We start from the raw sequence: 26507 nt of genomic DNA, 5'->3' as shown, positions 1-26507 counted from the left end.
CCCAGAGCCTGGCGCTTTGTGTGCCTGCGATAGATGTTTGGGCGGTGATTATTAGTTACGGTGGTTATATCCCTGCTCCGGGCTACGGGGCTAAGGTCGCTTTCAGCCCTCTTGTGAAGTGGTACTCTGTTTTGGGGAAGTAGCCCCCAGTGATGGTCACTACGCAGGCCCCCGGAGGCGTAGCAGGGGTCAAGAGCGCCCAGGGGCAACCTCCAAGTTTGTGCCCCTTCCCTCTGCAGGCATCGACGACGGGGGTGTGGGTGATTCACCTGCTGGCCAGGTCTGGCGACCTTTGGACTTGCAAATGCCCCCCTCTAACCCCGCTCTCTATGCCTCTACAGTTCCTGCAGCTTACTCAACAAGCTGTTTTCCTCTCTCTGCAGCACCAGCCCCAGCTCCGCCCCCGTGAAAGGGAGGAACCTGGCTGTTTCAACACCCTCTACCTGCGGCCTCGTCTGTCCCTCCGCCCGCAGACAGCTCGGGGCGCTGCAGTCTCCGTGTGCAGGAGTTCGTGACCCCCCTTCCCTTCTGTATTTGCCATTTGAGAGTACCGTGCCACGCCCCATGTTCGGAGGCTCTTGCCAAAGCCTGCGAAATACGTTTTATTTCGTATTCTATGTTAGAAGAATTCGAGGCTTCAGAGGTAAGTGACTTGCTCACGGTCACGCAGTCACTCATTAGCAGAGCCAGGATTTATAGTTCCCGTTTGTTAGGACGAAAAGCCAGAGAACGCTCGATTCAGTTCTCCGGGACCTGCAAGGTGGGATGCAGGCGGCATCTGAGGTCCTTGTCGCACCGCGTTGTCCCTCCCGGCGTTACTCGGTCGGCGCTCCTGGCGGGGAGGCAGAGTCCGGGCATCACCCGGTGCTCCCGGCCGAATCTGGGCACCCTTTTCCGCGGGGTCCGCTCCCTAGCGACCTCCGGAGGGCTAGGCTGGTTTGGGGAGCCTTGCAGCCCGGGACCCACCCTTCCTGGCTCTATTTGCATAACGGAGACTGCTGGCTTCCTCCCCGCCCCTCCGCCGCGCTCTTCTTCCCTCCTTCCCCCTTCCCCACCCCGCATCCCCGGGTCCCTCTCCTCTCCAGCGGACCCCTCCTCCGGACTCCCGCGTGGGGCCCCCAGCCCCCGGGCTCTCCAGCGCCCGCCGAGCGCGGAGTCGAGCTGCACCTGGGGGAGGGGAGTCCTGGGCGGGCCCGGCCGGGGAAGACGCCTGGGGCACTGCCCGGCGCTAACAAAGGAAGCCGGCTGCTGGCCGGCGTGGGCGCCCAGCGGGCTGCAGCGTGGAGCCTCCGGAGGAGCCGCAGCCTCCATGGCCGAGAGCGCTGCGCGTGAGTAGGGGTGCGGTGGGCAGCGGCGCGGCGGGCCCCCAGGGAGGAGGGATGCGAGGGGAGCCGAAACCGAGCGGAGCTGCGGGGCCCGCGGCGCGTCTAGGGCGCAGGGAAGCGGCCCCCTGAGCCGCCTTAGCCAGCCCGCCGCGGTGGCCGGGCCGCCTTCTGGCTGGGGCTGTCTGTGTGGTTGTCCCGGCCGAGGGGCTGCTCCGCTTTCTCCCGGGCTCCGCCAGCCTGAGGACCCACAACAAACCCACGTGCGCGCGGCCCTCGGGAGCCCTGCTTTCACCACCGCACCAACAGGACTGCGGGGCGGGGGGCACGCCTTGCAGAGCCCGGGGTCTCTCAGATCCCGCCTGCTGCGTTTACAGACCGGGAAACTGAGGCCCGCGGCGTTGAGTGGGGCAGACACCATAACAAATGCACGTGTGCCCTGCCCTGGAATCTGGGCTCACCTAACGCTCTTAGCAGCCACCCTGCGGTGTCGGACCATTGTCTCAGCCGCTGGGCAGGGAGAGGCGCCGGAGGCGCCACTTGCAGGAGGAGGGCGAGAGAGCTGTTTAAGGTACCACTTGGGCATCGGGCCAAACTGCCAGATTCAAAAAGGAAAAAGCAAAACAAGACAGCAGCTACAAAGGGGTTACCCCAGGCCGAGAGTCTCTCCCTGGCCGTGGCCCACTCCTTGGGGTGAAGCTGGATACCACCCTCCTCCACCTCACGTCTCTGAGACGCCGGTCCAAAATAAAAAAAGAAAGGACTGGGTCCTGCGCCCGGTTTTCCCCGCGGCCCGGGCGACTGCCAAGCCTGTAGAAAGAACAGTTCAATTTAAAGATCGCCGGGCGCGGTCTTGGGTTTCGCCTGCGCCTTGCCTTGTGGGTCTGGGTGCCTATTCCACTCTTTTTGCTTGCTGTGTGTTCCCACAAGCGAGACCAGCCGAGGCCTCTTGTTCTAGGTGGCACTGGCGACCGTACCATTTTCAGTTTTACCAGAGTTTATCTGAATGAAACGACGAGGTGGAGAAAGAGGGGCCTCTTTGTTTTGCTTTTTCCTTGCTTAAATATTCTCAGCTCTGCGTGGCAGAGGTTGGTTAAAGAGACCTGGTCAGGCAGCTTTGAGATGGCTTGGAGGATTGAGATGGCTTGGAGGATGAACTGGCTTCTTAGGTGATGGGTTGGTGCAGCCCCAAGCCCATTAGGTTGTGTGAGCGCGCGGTGTGCGCAGGAATGAGGCACCCCGGCTGCGTGTGAGCTTGCTGAGCAGTCAGGCTGCTGCTTCACCTTGGCTGGTGTGGCTGGAGATGAATTGTCCCTCAGAACTGGAGCGCCTCCAGCCCTATACGACTGCTATTGGAAGGGTCTAGAGAGCGTCTGGTGCACCCTTTCGTTTTACAGGTGGGAAACAGCAGAGTTCAGCTGCTTGCCCAAGTTTAAACCGGGGGAGATCAGCAGCAGAGAGGGTTTGAGCGTGGGTCTCCCAGCTCCCACAATGCACTACCCCGCCCTGCAACTAAAGGCAAAGCCGGGATTCCGTGGTTGGCCTAAAAGGCAGTGTGGCCTTAGGCAGAATAGAATTAAACAAAGAAAGTAATTCAGACTGAAAGCTGCACCCTGCTCTTCTCCCTTTTGAGAATTCTTTTACAGCTGAGAAAAGATAGGTTTAGTAATTCCTTACTCTTTATCCTTTCGTAAGCTTATTTTTCTCTCCAGACCGGCCCCTTCCCCTCAAATTGGAATAGGGCCAGCTATGGAGACTTAGATGTTTTGCCTCTCATCCGCGAGCCAGGAGGACTTTGTTTGGGAATAAGCCTGGGCTGTGAAAGTGTCTCTTAGTGGGCTACTCCTGAACCACTCGGGCAGAACAAAGCATTGTTTTCATTGATTTTATTTAATTTATTTTTTGTATGAGACTCCCACGGAAGTAGCTGCTTATTTTTGTGTTTGGCAGAGAAGTTGGAAAAGCAAAAAACATTGCAAGTCCAGGTTTCTCCAAAGCTAACTGCTGTCTTGCCTTGTCCCTGGTACCTCCTAGCTACACTTGTTTCTTTCTGTAGGCTTCCAGAGTGTTTCATTTTTGTAGTAATTCCTCTTGGAAATCGAGTATAGCTTTCTCATCAGGATGCCTATCCAGTAAGGAACTTCACAAATCACCTGGCCGGGCGGATTTATTTTCCAGATGGGAAAGCGGGCCCAGAGAGGAGACATGTCTTGCCCAAGGACACACAGCAAGTTGTCTACTTTTAGTGCCTCGTTTTTGCTGAAAAGGAAAACTGTTGCATCAAATGGATTGTTGTTGGTACCCCGGTACCCCAGAGTAAAGTGAAAGTTATGATGGTTGTTACAGCAATACCTTTTAAGTCATAGAATGAATTCCTTAAAGATTTAAATAGGTTTTGATTATTCAAAGAGGCCTGGTGTTGCAGTGATTAAGAGCTCGGTGCTAACCAAAAAGTGGGTGGTTTGAATCCACCAGCTGCTCCTTGGAAACCCTATGGGGCAGTTCTGCTCTGTCCTATAGGGTCACTGTGAGCCGGAATCCACTGAAAGACAATGGGTGTGTTTGTGTGTGTGTGATTATTAAACAAAACCAGGGATCCCAATGGATGAAATGTTGAGGCGTTATCTATAGTATCACTCAGGATCAGTTACTCTTTAGTGTTTACTAAACGGCTCACTTCACCCTTGCCAGGGCTAGCCCAGATAGTCTCTCTTGTGTTTCCCCAGTTAAGGGAGCTGTTTTGAGTATTATAAACCTGCCAAACCAAAACCAAGCCCGTTGCCATCAGGGTGATTCTGACTCATAGCAACCACAGGTACAGCAGAATGAAACACTGCCCGGTCCTGCGCCATCCTCATGATCAATGTCGTACTTGAGTCCATTGTTGCAGCCACTGTGTCAATCCATCTCGTTGAGGGTCTTTCTCTTTTTTGCTGACCCTCTACTTTACTGAGTGTGATGTCCTTCTCCAGGGACTGAGCCCTCCTGATAACATGTCTGCGATGGTTAAGGTTGCGTGTTGGCTTGGCTGGGCCATGAGTCTCAGCGGTCTGGCAGTCCTATGATGTTGTGATTATTTCCGTGATGAGATTTGATATAATGTGATCACACCTCATGATGGGATCTACTGTTGAAAGGGAGCCCATCAGTTGAATCAGTTGAAAGGGAGTGTCCTGGAGGTGTGGCCTGCATCAAATGTAAGTGCACATTCTGGCAAGGCTCCTTGGTGTTTGCCCACTCTGGATCCTGCAGCTGACTTCCTGTTCGTCTGACCTCTGGTTCTTGGGACTTGAGGTAGCAGCCTAGCCGTGGTCTTGCCTGCCGATCTTGTGATTCATTGATCTTTGCAGCCTGTGAGCAAGAGCCGTGCTCTCTGGCCTGCCAATCTTGGGTTCCCCAGCCCCTGTGGCTGCGTAAATCAGGAGAAGCCTCTATCCTGACCCAAGGACTTGGAACGTTCCAGCTTCTACAACCGCGTGAGCCATTTCCTTGATATAAATCTCTCCTTATATATATCTATACGCTTTACTGGTTTTTCTTCTCTAGAGAACCCAGACAATGTCCAAAGTATATGAGATGAAGTCTCACCATCCTGGCTTCCAAGGAGCATTCTGGCTGTACTTCTTCCAAGACAGATTTGTTCATTCTTTTTGGCAGTCCATGGTGTATTCAGTATTCTTCACCAACACCATAATTCAAAGGTGTCAATTCTTCTTCTGTCTTCCTTATTCATTGTCCAGCTTTCACATGCATATGAGGCAATTGAAAACACCATGGCGTGGGTCAGGACCTTAGTCCTCAAGGTGACATCTTTGCTCTTTAACCCTTTAGAGAGGTCTTTTGCAGCAGATTTGCCCAACGCATTGTCTTTTGATCTCTTGACTGCTGCTTCCTTGGGTGTTGCTTGCGGATCCAAGTAAAATGAAATCCTTGACAACGTCAATCTTTTCTCCGCTTATCATGATAGTCACTCTTTAGTGTTTACTAAATGGCTCGCTTCACCCTTGCCCAGGGCTAGCCCAGAGGCGCCTCCTCTTTCTCTCCTGTTTCTCTAGTTAAGGAGTTGCTGTGAGTGATATCAACCTACAGGCAGTGAGAAGTCAGGAGAGGGAGACTCTGCTTAGCTTTCAGGCTGTTGCCCTCTTGGCCCCCAGCTTCCTTCGTTGTACAGTGAGAGTCCCACTTGCCCGGTGGTCTCTGTGGAGGCTTTTCCAAGGCAGCCTAGTACCGTGGGAGGCGCTTAGGCCTTAGAGTCAGAGGAGGGGGTTGGGATCTTCCCTTCTCTGTCCTGTGTTACCTCGTCTCCCTCCACATTGTATAAAAAGTGAGGGGAAGAACATGGACGTAGCTCCTGGAGTTGTTGTGGCATTAAGTCACAAGACACGTGTTTATGTCTGTCTAGGCCTCTTGTCAGGCTTGGGTGCTCACCAGCCTTTTAAGTGGTGGACAATGATTGGGGGTGGGGGTGGCTCTCTGCTGTGGAGAGAATAACCTAGTAGCGTAAGCCCTGTGTCCCCGGGTGGCACAGATGGTTTCTGCTCAACTACTCACCTGAAGGTTGGTGGTTCGAACTCACCCAATTGTACCAGGGAAGAAAGGCCTGATGATCTCTTTCGGTAAAAGATGACAGCCAAGAAAACCCTATGGGAGCAGTTCTACTCTGTAACACACGGGGCCTCCATGAGTCAGAATCAACTGGATAACAATGGGTTTGGTTTTTCTTTTTTAATAGGCCCTGTGCTCAGATTAGGAGACCTGACTTAGTCACAAAGAGGCATGAGTGCCAGGCAAACTGTAAACGGAACATTTGGGTAGCTGTGAAGTATGTGTGTTTCTAAGGTAAATAGACCTAGTAAAAAACAAATAAAAAAAGTCAGAACTTTCACATCTAAGGAAGTGCAATCTAAAGTCATTCCATTGGTTCATCTCAAATTTACTGACACGTAGGCTGGGTGGAGCGGGGGTCCTGTGCTGGACCTGGGGTTACAAAAACAAGAAGACCTGTTCTTTGCCCTGAACAGTTTACCGTTTTGTAGGAAGCTCCAGTCCAGCCCTCCCACCCTAGCTGAGAATGCATTTGGATCTCCTCTTAGAAACTGCCCTCAGAAGCCCAGAGAAAAGAGATGTAATTTATCTCCATGTTGACCCCTCGGATTCCCTTTTCCTTCACCAGGTAAGCCAGGAACAGGCAGTGTGAGAGTGACAGAAGGGAAGCTGTCAAAGAGAACATGACTCCCTACAAATGCAAGGATGTGGTGGCATTAAAAATGCCAGGAATAACTCATTAATGAAATTCACAGTGGTCATCTGGAACATAAGAGTCCTGGGAATTTGGGTAGGGAATTAGTTCTCAGACCTGGTATCAATGACGTGTTCAACAAGAACTGAATTGGGGAAAATGCATTATTTCTTGCTTGTCTGCATGTATACTTACTCCTATAGATGTACTTTTTATAGGCTTTTTATAACAGTAAGGAGCCCTGGTGGCAAAATGGTTAAGCACTTGGCTGCTAACAGAAAGGTTAGTAGTTTGAACCCACCAGCTGCTCCACAGGAGAAAGATGTGCCAGTCTGCTTCCATAAAGCTTACAGCCTTGGAAACCCAACAGGGGCAGTTCTGTTCGACTCCACGACACACAATAACAACAAACAACATTGTGATGGTAGCACATCAAACAATGTGTTTCACTGTATTAAAATACAGGGCTGCTTTTCTAAGTCATTGCTGTAAGACTCAGGTTGGCCTTGAAAATCAATTTCCATAAGATGGCATCCTAAAGTTGGAATTAACTGGGTTACACTTTAAACGGTATGATCATTTTAAAGCCACTTCATAGATTTAATCCCAATTCCACATAAAATCTTACAGTAGCTAAGTATTACCTGTCTGGGAACAGTAGAAGTTAAGAGCCCAGACAGTGCAGGATATGAACTCCTGCTCGCCATTAGGCACCTGTATGGACTTGGATATGCTGCTTAAGTTCAATAAGCTTCAGTTTCTGTCTCTGTAAAATGGGGATAACAGACCCTGCCTCACAGGGCGATTGTAAGGATTGAATGAGATGATAACTCAAGGGACCAGGAGAGTGCACCAGGAAGTGCTAGCTGTTATTGTTATAACTGGGCTTTCCACGTGCTGTGGAAGCTTTTGGTCCTTGTATTTTTTCTTACCATGATAGCTGGCCGTTGTGTGGCTTTCTGTGCTGAGGAAGCAGAAAGTGAATTAAAATGGAACCCCCTACCAAGTGACACATTGAGAGAAGAATGGTCACTTGCATGATGTATTAAGAACATTTTTTTAATGGAAAATTTCAAACATACAAAAATGAAAGACAGATATGATGAACCCCCATATCCCATCATTCAGCTTCAACAATTAGCAAAAATCATGGCCGACCTATAACCCCATCCTCCACCCCAGATTACTCTGAAGCACAGCCCAGGCATCTTCTCAGTCCAGCCATAAAATATTTCCTTGATTTGCTTGATTTGCATGATGTATATTTGAGACATTGGGTCGTGCTCCCTCCTGGAGCCCGCATCTGCTGTCACTGTTATGGGACTGTGTGTGTGTGTGTGTGTGTGTGTGTGTGTGTGTGTGTTTGTGTGTGTGTGTGTATGTGTGGAGAGAGAGAGAGCACGCGAGCACCAACCTGAAGAAAAGCACCACCTTCTAAAGCTTCACCATTCAAGTGAGGAGACCCTGCTGTGTCCCAAAGAGACGGACTGGAGGGAGCACTAAATTGGGAGTCTGGAGAACTGATTTTGAATAAGGCCCCCACCCTATACCAGTTGTATGAGTTTGGTAAGTGACTTTTGAATTTCTCTGAGCACATTTATAAAAATTTGGCCAGTACTGAGTGAGGTAATCCATGTGACAGCCTAAGCAGCTGAATATTGTTTGGATCCTAAGCAGACTTGAACCCAGCCTCCCCTCCCGGAGCAGTAGAGTTTCTGTATGGCACTAAGGTGACAGATTGACCAGAGGCTATCCGGGGAGTGTTGCTGCCACTCTTTCATTCTGAAAATGTGGGCAGTGCTCTCAGATGTGGTCATGTGGAGCACCCCGTGCTTCTGAATCTCCCTCCTACCCCCTCTCTCCCTTCGGCCTTCCCTCTGCCTTGTGGATGAGGGAAAGGAGGCTGGGAGAAGGGCAGGGCCCTGCCAGCCGTGCCCTGAGTAACCAGCCCTCTGAGCTCTCTTTGCCTCTATGAGAGGGGCGGGCTCCCTTTCCTACCTCTGCCTTTGGTGACCCTTGGTCCCTTCTAACTTGCTGTTACACTCAAGTAGGAATTTTTGACTCAGCTGAAAGAGGAGAGTTGATCTGATTTAGTAATTAAATTAAAACCCTCTCTTTAATCCACTGGGCCATTATTTGAGGGCCAGGGCTGTGGGCTTGTGGTCTCCAGCTATCAGTATCCATGCCACCCTGGGCCTCAGGGACTCAGCTCTCAGCTCTCCCAGGCCCCTTCCAGCTCTGATATCATCAAATGGCAAAGAGGAAAGGTATACAGAAGAGTAAGGGCTTCTTCACACAAATAATAAATGAAATCCTTTTTTTTTTTTTTTTTAAAAAAAGAGTATTCAAACAAGATAAAAATTAACCTCCTCACCTTATACCATTCCTCTCTCATGCTACTTCTCTCCATAGAAGTGACTACTGTTTACAATCTGATGTGGGCCCTTCCAGACCCTTTTGTATGCACCTATGTATGTATATGTGGATATATATGCAAAAATATAAAAAAAAAAATCAGTTAATGGGTTACATTATCCCTACCACTTCATGTGATTGGAGGTCTTTCCAGGTCAGTTTGCACTTATTCTTTTTTCATGTCTGCACCGCGTTCTATAATGTGGATGTATTTATTTAACCAATCTTCTGCTCATGGATATTTATCTGTTTCTATAAAAATATATTTCTAAGCATATTTAGACTTTGATCATACAGAAGGTTGACTGTAATGTCAGTGGTTTAAACCAAGCCAGCCCATAAAGCCCTGGAAGGGCTGGTGAGAGAGTGGGTTCAAGGACACTGAGGACCACGCCCTGGAAGGCTGGATTGAAGGGCTCCCAGGAAGCTACTAGGAGGGTGACTATTTGGATGAAGGGGCGTTTTGGAGATAGCTTGCTGATTGGGTACCCCAGACCATATGTGCAAGAAGCTGACTTTCTCTTCCACTTTCCAAGATCCTTGGGACTTCCAAGGTAGTTTCCATTCTTAGGTCAGGAGTTAGGAGCGGAGGTGGGGATGTAGGGGAAGCTGGCACTAAAGTGGTAGACCAAAAAACCCATTGCCGTCGTGTTGATTCTGACTCATAGCGACCCTATAGGACAGCATAGAACTGCCCCATAGGGTTTCTAAGGAGTGGCTGGTGGATTCGAACTGCCAACCTTTTGGTTAGCAGCTGAGTTCTTAACCGTTGCTCCTTAACAACCAGGGCTCCTAAGTGGTAGAGGGAGGGAAAAGAAATAAAGAAGGAAACAAGAGATGAGAAGATGTGGGATCTCGGGATCCGAGGAAGGAATGCAGCGGTTCTCTTCTGCTTAGTCTGGTTGTTCACGTTCATCTGGAACCTTGTGTTTCCCAGGGTCCAATAATCTCAAAAAAGACAATGATAAAATGAAGCACCTTCAAGAATGGGCTACCTGGATGATAGAGCTTAAGGACACCATGTTGTACATGGTGATAAGAGGTTTAGAATACCATATTGGAGGAGGGGAATAAGTGTGAAAGCTGGGGATTTCTGGCCTGCAGGAAAGAAAATATAAGGGGCACCTGAAGTCTGGCATATGGAAGAAGGATTAGGGTCACACTGAGTGCCTCTGGAGAAGAGAAACAATATAGAGAGGGGGGATAGTTGCAGAAGGCAGATGAGGAAGAACCTCCTTCACAAAACTGCCCGACCATGGAAGAAGCTATGTTATGAGGCAGGAAACCCTTTGTCATGGAGGTCTTCAAAACGAAGGTGGAATTAAACTTGTTTGCCATCAGAGGACTGTTGCATTGTGAAGGGATTGACCTAAATACCCCCTAAGACTCCTTCCAACACTGAGAGTCGGTGACTGTGGGCCAAGAAGCAGAGGATGCAAAATGCAACAAGTTACAGACAATGTAACTGGAGCAGTTCTCACCTGCCCTGAAACGTGGAGTAAGCCTTCAAAGTAGGCTTAAACATTGTTTCTCCTGGATCTTGGCAACTCTCTCCCTGTTCTGTTTTTGGCTTCAGCTCTGCTTGACCTTATATTCATAAATTTTTTCCCCTGGAGTAACTATATCACACACGCTTTAGATGACCAGAAAACTGGCGAGTGGAAAAGAACTGCGTGTCCCAGGAGGATGATTATAACTTTTTTTTTAATTAACAGTCCTGCCCTCCTAAAGCTGAATCTATCTCCTTGGTGGTGGAGTATTTCCTGGCACAGTGCTGAGACGTCATTCGGCTTTATTTTGGGAAGGCTCCACCCGTTGCAATCTCTCGCAGGTCCTCTGGCTTGGAATTGAGAGCACCACCATGCTTAATGTCGTCCCTTTCTTTTCTGAGGGCCAGGAGGAGCCTCTTGGACTTAAGTCTCAGCTGAGTCTTGGTGGGGGAGACGTGGCAAAGTTGACCATCTCCTGGCCTTTTGCTGCATGCCTGGCACTGATTAGGCACTCTGTGTGTTCTCTTATCGGTCCTCACAGCAACACTTGGTGTCTCGGTACCATTAGCTCCATTTTGTAGATGAGAAAACTAAGCTTCAGAGGGGAATAGATAAACTCACCGAAAGTTCCACCGCTGATAAGTGGTGAGGCTGGGAGTGGGTGTAGTTCTGTTGGCCTCTTTCCTCACATGAGCAGCTTTTTCCACTGCTAATAATTCCCAATCCTTTGGGTCTGGGAAATGCTTAGTCCTTGTGTTTCACTGGGGGCTTAGCTGAATGCTTTTTCCTTACAGAGGCCAGTGGAAGCTTTCTACTTACTCTTCCCCTTAGAACACGTGGGAGAACTCAGGGGACAGTCATGTGTGACTAGCATGGCTTTTGGGCTCAGCGTGCCTCTTCCCTTTTTTTTTTTTTGGTAAGGGTGTATATCAAGCCGGGATTGCTTTCTTTTCTTGACCTTTAAAACTGTGACATCCGCCTGTACTCGTTGTCTGGTTATGACTGGGAATAAGCACACCAGTGATGAGTGTGGCCACAGATTGGGCACCGGGGCTTGGCTACCTTAAATACCTTTAAGCTTGTGGCTGGAACTCAATATCGGCATTGTTGAGAGCTTATGTTGCAGCCGTGCTTCTGGGCCCTTAAACAATTTCTTCTCTTGCAGTACTCAACATTAGTTTGTTTATCAAATATTTATTGAGTGAGTGCCTCTTATGTGCTAGGCATCGGGAATATACATAGACAAATAACACACAGTGCAGGGCTCACACACACTTCCTCTGTAACCTGCAGGACCTGAGGGCTTTGTGGCAGACAGACTTCCGCCATCACCCCTTCCTCTTTCTCAGCACTGCTTTGTTCATGCCTTTAGCAAACGTTGAGCGCCTGCTGCAAACTGCACACAATGATCATTTTTAGAGCATCGACCCACGTAAGCCCCACAGTTCCTTTTCTCAAAGAGCTTAGTTGGAGGTGGACGTGCAGCTATTAATTACAATGTGTTGTTGTTACTAGTTGTCGCGGAGTTGATGCCGAGGCATGGCGACCCTGTGCATGCAGAGTGGAACTGGGCTCCAGAGGGTTTTCGGAAGCAGGTAGCCAAGCCTGTCTTCTGAGACACCTCTGGGTGGGTTGGAGCCGCCAATGTTTAGGCTAATTGTCAAGTACTTAACCATTTGTGCCACTCAGGGACTCCTAATTACAATGTAGAGTGGTACATGTTGTGATTTAGGTGTACACAGAGGATGGGAAGAAGGTACAGTGAGTCAGGGAAATCTTTCTGGAGGAGGTGATGCCTTAACTGGGTTTTAGAGGGTAAAGCAGCTGTTAGCCTCTGGGAAAGGGACGTAAGAGGGAGAAGGGGCTGCAGGAGCAAAGGTGCAGGGATGAGGAATGCTTGTTGCATGTACAAGAACGACTAGGAGTTTGGTCTTCCTGGAGAAGAATGTGTGAAGCAGGAAGTGGTCGGAGAGGAGGCTTGGAACCATTATATGCCTTATCTCATAGGATTGTCATAACCTCTCTGGGAGGCATGTACGCTCATTATCTTCATTGAATAGGTGGGGAAACAATGGCTGAGGGAGGTTCAAAGTCAGACAGAAAGTGAGCTGAAGTGCTTGGGCTTGAGTGTGGGCCGGCTTGCCGCTGGAGGCTGTGCTCTCAGCCTCCCCTCAGCGCCTGCAGGGGCAGGTTGTGAAGGTCTGGCTGTGGTGCTTGCACCCTCTCCAGTCTGTCAAGGGCAACACCGCTTGCTGACTCCTCTTCCTGGCACTTGCCTTGGTCTTTTCCAGCTTGAGTTGGATTGGGACTGGTGGGTCTGCCGAAGGCCCCTTCTGAGCCTTGGTTCTGGCCTCCCCCTCCGTTTCATTTACCTAATCAGTCAGTCCAGAAATCTTCAAAGTAAACCTGTGAGGTGCCCAACCACGTGTGACAAGGGAGAAAGAGAAGAGTCATCGCCTTTCTCAGAAGTTTCGGGTTCATTTGTGAGTCTGTCGGGTCAGCTCACAGAAGCCCTTTGGGGACTGGAAAGGGAGAGATTAGTGTGGGCCGGAGGGTCTGGAGCAAAGGAGCCTTGAATTGTCCCTTTAAGGATGAGCCAGCTTTGGGAAGGTGGAGGGCATGACATATGAGTGAAATTACACCTTTTACCTATTTTCTCCACCTGCTGAGATAATTTCTGGGTTGGAGTTGGCCCTTGGGGAGGGGAGGCAGTATGGGGTTTCATTCATTCATTTATGCATTCATTCATGCATTCATTCATTCAGCATAAACCATATTGAGAACTAATGAATCAAGAGCTCAAAGATGAGATGATGAAGCTACAGAATGAGATGAAAAGAGTAATTACGGAGCTAAAGGAAAAATCGAGCACACGAGCAATGTCACTCCCAAAATTAATAAAGGAACAGAATAGAATTAATGGAAAACTAAATTCCTAGCAGAGAGGAAAGCTGGAGGAAAATCAGAGTATACGCTGAGAAAAAAAAGGTAAAGAAATTAAATCAGAGAGAAAATCAGAGATCTATAGGTCATACAAAGCTCAACCCTCATTTTCACCAATTACCTGGTGAACATGCTCTTGTTCCAGTTCCATCAACCAACTCAGTTACAGGGACACATCTGGCTGTAAAGGTGGCTGGGAAGAAGTCTCCACCAGTGGCTATGTACCCTCTTAATGTTTGGCTTTGGGGAAGGCCCCCTATTACCAAAAGGAAGATGAGGAAAATGGATGCTGGGAGCGAATTGCAGTCTCTGCCACGGGGGAAAAGCCCCGTTGGCTTCAGACTTGATCCGCAACAGGAGAAAGACTTGAGAACATTGAGAAGAAACGCTTGCAGAGTTCTGAGGGAAGGACGGTGCGACTGAAGACTTGTACACTCAGTTAAATTCCTCTGCAAGTATAAAGCAGACAGACATCCTCATACATGCAGGAACTCAGGGAATAGAGCACATATGAGCCCTTCTTGGGAAAGCTTGTTGAAAAAACCAAACAAAACCCATTGCCGTCGAGACGATTCTGACTCATAGCCACCCTATAGGACAGAGTAGAACTGCCCCCTAGGGTTTCCAAGGAGCACCTGGTGGATTCGCATTGGTAACCGTTTGGTTAGCAGCTGCAGCACTTAACCACTATGTCACTAGGGTTTCCGGATGATGAAAAAGAGGTTAATCAAAAAACACAATTAGGAAGGTGTGGTTAAAGGTATTTGGCGAGTCCTTAATTCATTCAAGGAGTTTCAGGGTGGTGTAATTGGTTAACTGGCTCAGCTGCTAACTGAAAGGTTGGAGACTTCAGTCCTCTCAGAGGTGCCTTGGAAGAAAGACCTGGTGATCAACGTCCAAAAAATCAGCCATTGAAAACCCTGTGGAGCACAGTTTTCCTGTGACATACATGAGGTCCCCATGAGTCAGAGCTGACTTGATGGCAACTAGTTTAATCCATTCAAATAGAGAAGCAAAGCTAAACAAGGGTGGATGGCAGGCTAAGGAATAGAATGGGACAAAGTAAAAATAATGTAATGGAAATGCGGAGGTCGGGGAGAAGTCAGAGGATGTGTCATTGTTAACTTGCCCTCTTTCATAATACCTAAAATGATGGTGCAGTGGTTAAGCGTTTGGTTGCTAAACAAAAGGTCGGCAGTTCGAATCCACCGCTGCTCCTTGGAAACCCTACAGGGCAGTTCTACTGTGTCCTAAAGGGTTGCTGTTGTTGTTGTTATTAGGTGCCACTGAGTCGATTCCAACTCACAGTGACCCCATGCACAACAGAGGGAAACACTGCCCGCTCCGACGCCGTCCTCACAATCGCTTTTATGCTTGAGCCCGTTGTTGCAGTCACTGTGTCAATCCATCTCATTGAGGACCTTCCTGTTTTTTGCTGTCCCCCTGTGGGTTGGAACTGGCTCAACGGCTATGGGTTTGGTTTTGGTTTTAAATATGGTGTTAAAATGACGGCGCCAAACTTTCAGTTAATTTTCCCCCCCATAAACTTGGAGGTACCTTTAAGGAAATACCTGTTTTGGTGGAGAGATTTTATTAGAAGTTCAGCTTGTCCTTTAGTTTTCTTCTGTAGAATTAAAATTAAATGAAATAAAACATTTAAAAAAGTAGCTATTTTATAAAGTAATTTCCATCTATCCTTTCATGCATCCTTCCTTCCATGTTCCACATTTCTGTCCATTTGTAAATACAGAGACACGTGAGGACTGATAGTCGTCTTTTTTTTTCTGGATGGCGGGATCTTGGGTGATTTTTTTTTTTTTTAGCTCTTTATGTAATTTGAGTATTATTTGATATTCTAAATAATGAGCTGATCTCATCTGTTTAAAAACACTAAGGTTTTCTAAAAGGCATCATTAAATACTAGTGCTTCGGGAATGGAGAGTGGGGTGGGACATCCAAAGAAATGAACTGGACATCCTCTTTACATCAGGGAGTTACTGAGTCATTTATGTAAACACCTAATTCTGGGCCGAACAAAACTCATTGTAAATTGAGATGAATAGTCAGGTGTGGGGGCCCAGAGAAGGAAGTAACCGCTTCACCCTGGAGGGGCGGGGAAGGTGAGAGAGTTTGCGCTGGGTCTCGGGTCCCCAGGGAGAGACTGGCAGACAGGGCGTTGCCGGCAGAGGGGGCGGCCTGAGCGGAAGCTGGTGGTGGTTCGTCAGCGGGGTCGAGCCCAGGTGACAGAGTAGAACCGCCCCAAAGAATTTCCTGGGCTGTAATGTTTAGGGGAGCAGATTGCCAGGTCTTTTCTTCTGCAGAGCCCCTGGTGGGGTCCAATGGCCCTCCTTTCAATTAGCAGCAGAAGTGCTTAACCATTGCGCCACCAGCGCTCCTTTGAGCAAAAGTATAGAGGAGTGAAAGTGTGTGGATGGCACATCTGGGTAATCCTGAGTGCTTGGTCGGGGTCAGAGAGCAAGGGATGAATGCAAGACTAGCTACGATTTTGTGCCCACATCATTGCAGGTACTTCACGCAGACTGTGTCGAGTCTGCCCGTCGGCCCTGTGACGTGGCCGCTGTGATCCCTGTTGTGCAGATGAGGAGACTGCAGTGAAGACAGGGAGGGTATCTGCCCCAGTGGCCACACAGTGGTGAAACTGAGTAGAACCCCTGAGCCATCTGCCGCGCGAAGCCCGTGCTTTTTCTGCTGTGCTGTGATCTGTAGCGCACGGAAGGCCTGAACTCACCACTTTCGTGGAACAAGACGAGGGTGAAAATGAACACAAACACTTCAGTTGTAGTCCGGACTCTGTCCTTCCGCAGCGGCGTGGCCCGAGGCTATTAATCACCCTCATTTCCTCATCCACAAAACCAAACCAGAAAACCTGTCACCACTGAGTCGGTTCTAGCTCTCAGTGACACTGTCCTGCTCATAGGACAGAGCAGAGCTGCCCCACGGGGCTTCCAAGAAACGGCTGGTGGATTTGAACTGCTGACCTTTCGGTTAGCAGCCTATCACTTAACCACTGCACCACCAGGGCTCTGGCTCATCCATAAAAGGGGGTAATAATTGTGTCCCTGTCTGCCCCCAGTTTTGAAATTCAGATTAGATAAACCTGTGGCCGCTGAGTCGCTTCTGACTCATAGCCACCCTATAGGACAGAGTAGAACTGCCCCATGGAATTTCCAAGGAACGGCTGGTAGATTCAAACTGTCAACCTTTTGGCTAGCAGCCGAGCTCTTAACCACTGTGCCTCCAGGGCTCCGCCTCAGGCGAGATAATAGATGTGAAACTGATCCGGAAGTCTAAAAGAGCCACACAGAAGGGTTTCTTTTTCTTTTTTTAAATAGATTTTTTTATTGTGCTTTAGATGAAGGTTTACAGAACTAGCTTCTCCTGAAACAGTTAGTACACATATTGTTTTATGACATTGGTTAACAACCCCAAGACATGTCAACACTCCCGCTTCTCGACCTTGGGTTCCCTATTACCAGCTTTCCTGTCCCCTCCTGCCTTCTAGTCCTTGTCCCCGGGCTGTTGTGCCCCATTAGTCTCGTTTTGTTTTATGGGGCGGTCTAATCTTTGGCTGAAGGGTGAAACAACAGGAGTGACTTCATTACTGAGCTGAAAGGGTGTCCAGGGGCCATACTCTTGGGTTCTCCAGTCTCTGTCAGGCCAGTAAGTCAGGTCTTTTTTTGTGAGTTAGAATTTTGTTCTACATTTTTCTCCAGCTCTGTCTGGGATCCTCTGTTGTGATCCCTGTCAGAGCAGTCAGTGGTGGTGGTAGCCGGGCACCATCTAGTTGTACTGGACTCAGTCTGGTGGAGGCTATGGTACTTGGGGTCCATTAGTCCTTTGGATTGATCTTTTCCTTGTATCTTGTTTTATTTATTCTCCCTTGCTCCTGAAGGGGTGAGACCACTGGAGTATCTTAGATGGCTGCTCACAGGCTTTTAAGACCCTAGATGCTACTTACCAAAGTAGAATGTAGAACATTTTCTTTATAAACTATGTTATGCCAATTGGGGACCATTTTCCCCACAGCCCTCTGCCCAGCAATTCGGTCCCTGTGGGAGTCTGGATGTGTCTATGGAGCTTCCATGACCTTTCCTTGTACAAGCTGTTCTGGCTTCCCCAGTATTGTGTACTGTCTTGCCCATATAAGTGTTTCTTGTTGCTGACACACCCCTTGCCCTTCTGAGAGCTCACAGACGTCTGGTAGAGCACCCACAAGTGTCTGTAAGAACTCCCACAGTCAGGCATGGTCCATGCAGGACGGAAACAAACAACTTGGTCAACACACCAGAAGCTGAGCTCTCCCAGCCTCAGATAACAGCCGGGGGCTGTGGTGTGTGGTGGGCAGGAGCAGAGAGGGAGGGAGGTGGTTGGTCCCATTCTGCTGCTACCTGGGTGAGGGAATGCTCCTGCCTGCCTTCCTGGGGCTAAGGAATTCTGTGCCAGGGAGTTGAGTCAACAGCTTGATAAGTTATACAAGGGCAGGGAGGGTGCTCCAGACATGTCCGGCTGCAGGGAGGAAGAGCAGAGTTGCCAGGCCAGCGTGCCTCGCCACGTCTGCTAGAAGCCGGTGGTCTGGAAAAGGGACAGGAGGGTTGGAGCCGTCAGGGGACTTGGTGGCAGCTTTATTCCCGAGGAGTACTGATGAGGACAAAGCAGGGCCCTGGCCTCAGAGAAACAGAACACATCAGGGTGGGCTTGCAGCCAGACCTCAGCACCTGAGCTAGTGTGGCCTGAGGCACCTTACACTTGTTCCAGAAAGGGTCAGGATTGTTTCAGGATCTGGGATGGGGCTTGGTGTGCAACTGGGAGTACAGAAGCCTTATTTGTGTGTGTGTGTGTGTGTGTGTGTGTGTGTATGTTTATAGGTGTGGTGGTTACAGAGACCCAAGCTCCTCCTAGCTGCTAAAGATGGTGTTCTTTTCTCCCTTACCCCACTGGTCTCTATACCAAGATTCCAGAATTTCTGCTCAGCCCCAGCTCCAGCCAGCCTCAACTCACATGAGCTCTCTCATATTCATGGTGCACAAAGGAAGGAGAAGACCTTCTATGTCTTGCCCTGAACTTACTCTGTTATGTGAAGTTAGCTGTGTTACACCAGGACCTCCTGCTCAGCAGGGACCATGACGGGGTCCCCTCCACAGCCCTGGCCCCAGCACAGTGCCCAGCCCTTAGCAGGCCTCGTGACGCGAGCTCAGCCCGCACCATGCTCGTGGTAGATGCATTCAACCACCAGTGCACATGAGCGGGTGGTCGCTAGGTGCAGCCAAGATGTGAGAGCAGACAGTGGGAGCTGCAGGAGCCCATGGTAAGGAACACCCCAGGGCTCTGGTGGACCTTCCAGCCCCACTGGACAGCCTTTTTCCACCTGCCAGTCCCAGCTGTGGGAGTGAGAGCCAAGCAGCAAGATGAAGCGAGAACATTCTCTGGGCTGGTCCGTGCACCCGAGTCGTGAGTGAGGAGTCAGGTATGGAAACGTGCTCTTCATTGTCTTATTCTGCTGGGAACCAGGGTCATAGACGTCTGTCCCAGGTGAGAAAGGGAGGAAGGCATCTCGGAGCTCTGACAGAGGCAGTTAGGCTGAGTCATCATTCATCTCACAGAAGATGGAGGGATTGCCTTTGTCAATTGTATGGGGCTGGGAGGGTGCTGGCCCAGAGCCTGAGCTGGGGGTGGTTAATGACAGTGCTAGGAATAAATCCCCAAAGATACCTCCTGCCAGAGGCCTCCTGGCGGTTCCTTCTCTGCTACACACAATGAACAACTCATTGCAGGCAGTCAATTTGGAGGAGGGGAAAGAACAGGTAGGAAGCAGAAGGACCAGAGGCGGCTCCCAGGGAAACGCTTCTGCACTTGAAGAGTGCTGCCCTTGTCTCATCCAGGTGTGTCCCAGTGGGAGGGCTACCTGCAGGGCCGTCCTCCTCAGAAAGCCTTTATCATACTGAAAAGGTCACAGGCTTTGCAGCCAGACAGACTTGGGTTTGACTCCTCAGCTGTGTGAATTTGGGAACTTAACTTCAGTTTCCTCATCTGTAGACTCTAATAATAGTTCTTACCACAAAGCATTGGTGTGAGCACTTTATGTAGTCCTTAACTGACTACTTCTTGTTTGTAAAGCCTCATAGTCGAGGATGGATCTGATCCATTGGCCTCTGGGTTATGAGCCCAGCTGGCTTCCACTGCACCACTTTGCTTGTAGCTTCTTCTCACTTGATCCACCAAATCCACCTGGGTCCAAGACAGATCTGTCTCTTCTAATTATTGCAATAGCTTCATAATTGGGCATCCTACTTATATTCTCAGCCACAAAGCAGCAACTAGAGTGACCATTTGAAAAAATGTCGTGTCATATAATTTTTCTGCTCAAAAGGCTTCCCATTTCACTCAGAGCCATAGTCCTTTGAAGGGTTGGAAGACTGTGCAGATCTGGCCCTCAGCTCCTCCCAGACTTCATCTCCTACTCTTCCCATCTCTTCATTCAGCTTCATATCACTGATTTCCTTGTTCCTTGAACACACCAAACACATTTTTGCCTTAGAGCCTTTGCACTTGGTGTCCCCTCTACCTGGAACACCTTTGTTTCATATATTTCCATTGTTCAGTTTCTCTCGTCCTTCACCTTTCTGTTTGAATGTCACTTTATTAGAGAGGCTGTTCTGAGCACTTTATAGAAAATAATAATCTTGTGCCTGCCTCCTTGTCTTAGGCTGAGTTCTCTAGAGAAGCAAAACCAGTGAAGTGTGTGTGTGTGTATATGTGTGTGTGTATATATATAAAGAGGGAGAGAGATTTATCTTAAAGAAATGGCACACGTGGTTGTAGAGGCTGGCAAGTCCCAAGTCCATGGGTCAGGCACCAAGCTGGAGGCTTCTCCTGACTCATGTAGCTGCAGGGGCTGGAGAAGCCAAGACTGGGAGGTCAGACGGCAGGCCAATGGCTCACAAGCTGTGGAGGCTGACAACCGACAAATCCCAAGATCAGCAGGTAAGATGGCAGGCCACTGGCTCACAGGCTGCGGGGGCTGACAAATCCCAGCATCGGCAAGTAAGCTGCTAGCTCAAGTCTCAAGAACCAGGGGTCAGCTGATGAGGAGCAGGATCCAGAGTAAGCAAAAGTCAGCGAGATTTGCTAGAAAGTCCATATATATTGGATGCAGGCCACAGCCCCAAGGAAACTCCCTTTCAACTGATTGGCTGCTTATAGCAGATCTCATCATAGAAGTGAGTACATCATTACATAACTGCCAAACTACTGAGAATCATGACCCGGCCAAGTTGACACGACCTTAACCATTGCCCTCCTCCCCTCACCCTGCCTGGCTCTCCCTTTCCCCTCTATCTTGCTTTGTTGTTCTTCCATAGCATGGATGCCATCTGCCTTATTTATTTACTCTGTGTCTTTTTCACTAAGAAGTTAGTTCCATGAGGGCAAGCCTTCATATCTTTAGTTTACAACCGTTTCCTTAGAATCCAGAGCAACGTCTCAGGAATAATAGACACAGTACATACGAGATGACTGAATTTAACTAAATCTTCACAATAACATTTACAAATTAGTTAGAATCATCCACAATTTATAGATGAGGGAGTGTTAGGCTCAAAGAGATTAAATAACTTGCTCAGAGGAACGCAGCTTGCTAGTGTAGAGCTGAGACTCAAACCTTCCAAGTGACTCTGCCATTGTACTGCCTCCCGGTTGAGCCAGGTCTTCCCCCAGCACCCACACCTCAACCTGCCTCATTTTCTCCACATCTGCCTTCAAACAAGCAGCCCCACAGAGTAATAAAATCTCCGTGAAAAATACCCTAGATGTGACGGGCTGTGTAAGGCTCTACATAGGAAAAGTATACACAATCCCTTACCTGCAATTTCCAAATCCAAAAAATCTGTGAAAACCAGGTTTTATTCTTAACCCATTTGGTGGCAAAACCCAACCTGAACTGATATGAGGCTATTTATAAGTCTTTATTTAACCAGCTTATTGTAAATGTTTGTTTTGCTGCAGGAATAATAATCCATATAATTACGGAGAGCTGCCCAACCCTGCAGCTACAGGTGTTATGTAACATTTACTTTTAGGCAACATGGGACTTTCCTAAAATTTTACTTTATTAAAGTAAAATATTACTTTCCTAAAATATTCTAAATTCTGACACTTATCAGACCACAGGGGTTTCTGATAAGAGATTGCAAACATCTCTGTTAATGCTTTCCTAAAATGTCTGGCATTTGAAATTTTGCCTGTAAAATGTTTCTCTTTTTCCCCTGGTAACTAACATCTTTTAAAAGGTCTTTCCAAGAACATACTCAATTTTAAGACCCGATTAAAATCAGGCACAGCAGGCCATGCTGAGGAGTGCATGCGTGAGATTCCATTCTGAAGCAGAGGAAACGAGTAAAGCTGGCAGAGTGAACAGAGATCCCCCCCCAACCCCCTAACCCTCTTTCTCTACTTTGTTTCTGCAGTGCTGGTGAGCTAGGGCCCCCCTTTCCCTAGTCCTGAGATCTGCGGAGTCTCTCAGCATAAACTTAACAGGCTGAGAAAAACGGCCTATAGATACTGATATTTGGGGTTCTGCAAATAAAACGGACAGATTATTCTCTGGGCAGACCCGCCAGTCCAGCAGCCCCTACCCATGCACATAGAGCTTCCGGTCAGCTTTTTAGTATCCCACTTTTAAATTTACGAAGACAGCCAAGGATCACCGGATATTTGAGAAAATTCTGAAGCATGAAAGACAGGAACCAAAAGAAACAGAAACAACAACAAGAAGCAAGAACTAGAGACAATACCAGCAGCAGAAGAAACTCCACGAAAACTGTAATTACTAGTCTCAGAAAGACAAGAGAAGCTATTGCACTAATAAAATAAGAACAGTGTGCAACAAAAGGAATATTCAGAGAATAAGAAAGAACTTTTGGGAATGAAAAGTATGATAACAGAAATAAAAAATCAGTAGAGTGGAATGTAAAGTTGAAGAAATCTTGCAGAAAGTCAATCAAATAAAGAAACAAAAAAGGCAATGAAATGAAAAACAAGGATAAGATTAGAGGATCAATCTAAGATGTTTCGCATCTAAATCATAAGACATACAGAAAAAAGAAAACAAACAGAGACCATGGAGGGGAAGAATTCTAAAAGACATAACATAAGAAAAGTTCCCAGAACTGAAGGACAAGGGCTTCTGAATTGAAAGGCCCACTTGAGTGACTCGGGCTATGAATGGAGAAAAAAAAGACACACACCAAAGAATTTCATTGTACAATAACCAAAAGAGAAGCTTCCAGATAGGGGAAAGACAAACAACCAAAGAAACTGGTTACATACAAGAACAGAAATCTGATTGACACCAGATACATCTCTACAGCAAAACTGGAAGCTAGAAAACAATGGAGGCGTACCTGTGAAAGTCTGAGAAGAAATGATTTCCAACTGAGAATTTATACCAAACCAATTATTAATCGAATGTGAGGATGAGATAACGGCATGTTGGATATGGGCAGTCTCAACCATTTTACTGTCCACACAGCCTTCCTCGGGAAACTGCTATGGATATACTCCTCTAACACTAGGGAGCAAACTAAGAAATAAGGAGAAGTGGGATTTCCCTTTAAGCCCAGACAGCAACCTGTTCTTCAGCTTGGAGTAGAAGGAAAGAAGGTTCCAGAAGGAGATCTCCAAGAAATTTTAAAAAAGGAGAATTGATTGATTATGTGATGGTATTTGACTATGATGAGTTTTATAGTTTTGTTGGAAAGTTGAGAGCTGCATTAGTGATACTCCACCGCTGTCGAGTCAATTCTGACTCATAGCAAGCCCGTAGGACAAAGTCGAGCTGCCCCGTAGGGTTTCGAAGGCTGTAATCTTTACGGAAGCAGACTGCCACATCTTTCTTTGCCACCAGTGCTCCTTGAGTTAGTGATAGGTACATAGAAAATTAAGCAAATGAACAAAAGAGGCAATACTTGGCTCCAGAAATGACAATAAAGGAATGTTCAGCTGTGAACAATAATTTATCTTGTCGTAACAGTGCAATTTCAAATGTTGACATATAAAGGGTGTTATATTGGGAGAATGTGGGAAGAAGACGTGGTGTGCGGGATGGTGGTAAAAGAGAGCTAAACACCCAAAAAACAAAATGAGACTAATGGGGCACAACAGTCCAGGGACAAGGACTAGAAGGCAGGAGGGGACAGGAAAGCTGGTAGTAGGGAACCCAAGGTTGAGAAGGGACAGTGTTGTCATGTCCTGGGGTTGTTAACCATTGTCATAAAACAGTATGTGTACTGTTTAATGAGAAACTATTTGTTCTGTAAACCTTCTTCTAAAGTACAATAAAAAAAATAAAAGAGCTAAATACTCATGTTTTGTAGTAGGAAATCAATGAATAATATCCAACAGTGAAAAAAAGAAGTCATAAAAGCCTGCTATTTTGATACACTAACTCTAGGAAGAAATAGATAAAACAATTAAGAGTCATTGCATTTGGGGAGCAGGGCTTGCTATGTTTCATCATAAACCTCGCAAGTACAATTGTACTTTAGAAATTATGTACGTACATTGTTTTGATTTTTAAAAAGGGCTTAGTGTCTCTCCACGTATCCCGATTGGCACCTAAAATGGACGCAATCAACACTGAGTAATTGTTTGCTGTACAGAACCTGTTAACAACACAATCAAATAAGTGAGTAGGGGCACCTTCTTTGGGCATTTTACATACGATAGTAGCGGAGGAGCTTCTGATGAGCTTTCCTTTTCTGGTTCTCTGAAAATAAATTCTTATACTATTTCTCCTGTTGTTAGAACCTGCATACTCACTGCTCAATCCATGTTAATTGCAGCCCTTTCCTGAGATCGCTTGGCCCAGCTTTAGCCTCACACTGGAGGGCAGAAAGGTATCCGGGAGGCAGGCGAGTGTGGAGAATTCTGGCTCAGCCCTTCACCAGCTTTGTGCCGGGGCTGCTTACTTAAGCTCTGTTTCCTCATCTGAAAACACTCCTGGCCTCATTTGTTGTTGTGTCTTATGCCGTAGAGTCTATTCCAACTCATGGCGACCCGTTAGTTACAGAGTAAAACCGCTCAATAGGTTTTCTTGGTGGTAATCTTTATGGAAGCGGGTTGGCCGGCCTTTTCTTCCTAGGTGCCGCTGGGTGGGTTCGAACCACCAACCTTTAGGTCACCAGCGGAGCACAAACCGTTTGAGCCACCCAGAGACCTCCTTGCGTCATAGTATTCTGTGAAGAATAAAGGAATAATTTAGTACATAAAGTGCCTGGCACATAATAGTTGCTAAAAAAATTTAAATCAACAAACTAAAGGAACAGTTGTGGTTAAAACTTGGCCTAGGACATGAGCCCCATAATGTTGGGTCTGGGCCCCCAGGAGAACCATCAAGAAGACCGAGAGTTCTGGAGAAGAGGGTGGAGGAATCTAGGAAGTGTCCTAATTTTAGAAGTTCTTATTGCATGTTGGTCTCGGTATGTTCTAACCTGACCACAGTGCTTAGCAAGTTTGTAGAGATCCTGGAATGTTTTATGTGCAAGATCGATAATAAGCTCTTAGCTAATTTAGCTTCCATATCCAAACACAATTGGAGCAATTGTTCACATCCCAGATAACGTAGACTAATGCGCCAGGGTTAACTGGGTTAGCTTTTACCATAAAGCTCCTGAGTGTATTGTGGCCATTGCTGACTGAAGCCAGGGACCAGTGGCCAGAACCTGTGACAGGCTAAACTGTTCTGACTCAAAACAGAGCCCTTTAGAAATAGTCCTGGCTTGCGGGACTGCACTGAGAAATTCTTAGGGTCTATGTTCTTGGCTCAGTTGATGAGCTTCTTTGGGTTCTTTGCCTGTTGGTGGGCTCCCTCAGTCCTGGCTCAAGATCTGTGGTCAGTGCCTCACTCGTACATCTGCAGGCAACGTTTGCTGGGGGCAGGAGCAAGTTATGAGGCTGAGGCAGCCTCCACCGAGTGACCTCCTTCCTTGGAATCATCTGTGTCTACTGGCTGCTTCTCGGTCTGCCTGAGGGAGGAGAAGACACGGTAGGCTGAGGAGCCGCCAGGGGCTGTAAGGAGGAGTGTGGGCAGGGAGAGGTAGAGAACAGGCTATGACTAGAGGACAGAGTGAAACCTTGGCTGGCTGGGCCTTGCGGGAGAAAAGTGGGCAACATCCAAATGTAGATGTCAAGGCCAGTGACCTTTGTGGAATAAGGAGGCCAGTCAGGGAGCAGGGACCACACAGATTACAGTGGGGTTGTGAATTAAATGGGGGCTGTATTAAAATTGCCAGCAAGCACCTGAAAATAAAGGTGGCTCGGGGATGAGTCCCTAGTGGCACAAATGGCTAAGTGCTTGACTACCAGCTGAAAGGTTGGTGGTTCAAACCCACCCAGAGCCCTGACGACAGGCCTGGTGATCTGCTTCCAAAAGGTCACAGCCTTGAAAATCCTATGGAGCAGTTTACTCTGCACACGCAGGGGCGCCGTGAGTCAGAATCGATTTGATGGCAACTAACAGCAATGGGATGAGAGGAGCTGAACGTGTAATGCCGTATAGGGTGAGAGAAGGGGTTTGTATGAGTCACTAAATAAAAACCCCCAAAAACAAAACCCTGTTGCCTTCAAGTCAATTCTGACTCATAGCGACCCTATAGGACAGAGTAGAACTGCCCCTTAGGGTTTCCAAGAAACGGCTGGTGTATTTGAACTGCCAACATTTTGGTCAGCAGCCAAGCTCTTAACTACCACGCCCCCAGGGCTCCTGTAAGTCACTAAATAGAAAAGCCTTTTGGATGTCTCTGCAGTTTGTACCACTTTGTTATGCTTTCTTATGTTTCTGCAAAGTCCAGCTGCACATTAACAGTCTACACTGTCCCATCCAGTAGCCTCCTCTGTCATAAACCCCGTCAGGGTTTTTTTAAGGAAGGAAGTTAAAAAAAAAAAACTTCTGAGTAGCCACTTTGGATGCCCAAAGCCCCTGCCCCAATGCCATGCAAGGGATCGTAGGCAGCCTCCGTGTGACCTGCTCAGAGCCCTGCTAGACTTCGGGGAGCCGGAGCCACCTGGGACCCCAGGGCTGAT

The 26507-nt window shown here is 48.0% G+C and overlaps 1 protein-coding gene across 1 annotated transcript in view; it reads left to right on the top strand.

Annotated features, from left to right (window-relative positions):
• The first annotated feature begins 1070 nt into the window (after positions 1 to 1070).
• Positions 1071 to 26507, top strand: part of ST6GAL1 (ST6 beta-galactoside alpha-2,6-sialyltransferase 1) — a 124472-nt gene continuing 99035 nt past the window's right edge. The window contains exon 1 of the mRNA XM_004382244.2: positions 1071 to 1328. The gene's annotated coding sequence lies outside the window, so the exon portion shown is untranslated. The remainder of the gene's footprint in view (positions 1329 to 26507) is intronic.

Source organism: Trichechus manatus, unplaced genomic scaffold (genome assembly GCF_000243295.1).
Source record: "Trichechus manatus latirostris isolate Lorelei unplaced genomic scaffold, TriManLat1.0 scaffold00092, whole genome shotgun sequence".
Classification (NCBI taxonomy): domain Eukaryota; kingdom Metazoa; phylum Chordata; class Mammalia; order Sirenia; family Trichechidae; genus Trichechus; species Trichechus manatus.
The sequence above is the reverse complement of the archived record's forward strand: the minus strand, read 5'-3'. Positions and strand labels throughout refer to the sequence as shown.